This window comes from Trypanosoma equiperdum (genome assembly GCF_001457755.1).
Source record: "Trypanosoma equiperdum strain OVI genome assembly, contig: ctg_1007, whole genome shotgun sequence".
Classification (NCBI taxonomy): Eukaryota; Euglenozoa; class Kinetoplastea; order Trypanosomatida; family Trypanosomatidae; genus Trypanosoma; species Trypanosoma equiperdum.
In genome coordinates, this window is record NW_027122958.1 from 21034 (window position 1) to 22641 (window position 1608).

Genomic DNA, 1608 nt, shown 5'->3' on the forward strand with positions numbered 1-1608 from the left:
TCAGTTCATTTGTGATCGGCAGTTATAACCGCGCTTCCAATTCAGCTTTACATTTTATTTGATTTGTATTCGTTTGCTGCATGGACATTACAAGCATTGTACGGATGTTGCTGCTGCTTTTTTTGGAGACTTTTTATACTTGGAAGTTACATTCTAGCGTTTCTTCCATTTGTACTATTATTTTGGCTCTATGCTGATACTTATTTCTTTCTTTAGAACGTAATTGCACAGGAAGTTGTAAAGAGGTGGGGTACTCCTAGGAGTCGCTGTACCTTACTTGTTCCTGTTTGGTCTTATGGAATCAGTTTCTCTAACGTACGTCATGTCAACTCTAATCTTATAAATCAGCCATTTAAGTTGTTTTTTCATCCCTTTATAACGTCTATTCTATAAAACAACAAAAAAACACTGCTATCTAATATCGTTCCCACGTTGGTTGCATATAAGGCGCGCTAAGACTCACTGTATCTACACCCTCTTTCGAAAGTAAAAAATCTTTATTTGTACTACTCCTTTGCTGTTTTGTGGCATTCTTCTGCTTGTTGTGGTTCTATCTAAATTTACTGCTGACTTAGAAACTTTCAGCAAGTTTGGGTGCAGTCATTACCTGGTTTATTTACCTGTAATTAGACTCTTTTGATATGTTCTCATAAAACACACCTTGAAACTACATTTACCACCTTTATAAGTTGATTTTTTGTATTAAATTTCTGCGCATTCATAATATATCTTTGAGTAATAATGCATTCTTTAGAAGTTTATACAGATAAACCAAGTAATAATGCTTGTATCCATCTCCCACATGCACTACTTCCTTGGTTTATTTGTAGAAACAACATTTGGTTTTTAAATGGATTAATTTTTTTGTTTACCATAAATATATTTGTGAACAATAACTCCCATCGTCGTGCTTGTGTATCAAACGTTTCACATTCAATTCTTATTCACTCTCTTTATCCGCCCTTTAGCATTTTCCCTAATATTTCACGTGCTGTTCCACTTACTCTCTTGTTTAGTTTTAATTCCCGCTTATTCACTTAGTCTCATTAAACAATTCCTTTTTTTAGTGCGTCTCTTTTAATGGACATTTAGTATGCACTATCCATCTTATAATATTAGTAATCTCTCACTCATAAAACTCAATTACCATTATTTTCATAACCATAAGTAACTACCAATATTCATAAAATAAACAAAGAAAACAAATAGAAAATTAAAATAGCACTCGTTTTCAATACACTTTCACACTATTAATTTGGACCAATAGGCCACGTACATACCGAAATTTCAGATTTTCAATTCCTCAAATTAAAAAAAATTACCAAAATTAACAATATTAACAAAATTAACAAAAGTGTTAAAATATATCAAGTATTAACAAATTTTCTCAAAAATAGCAAATTTCATAAATTTCAGAAAATTTAGAAAAACTGCTAGCAAAAGAGGGGCCCTAATTACAGCAGAAATTATGACAGTTCTATCTTTAATTTTGCACTCACTTTTTTCCTTGTTCCAAGTGCATTTGTTTTTGTCACATTTATTCTCTTCAGTGGCTCTGCATTCAGTTACAGTTTCCTTATCCCCGTCTTTCTTTTCTCCTTTTTTGTC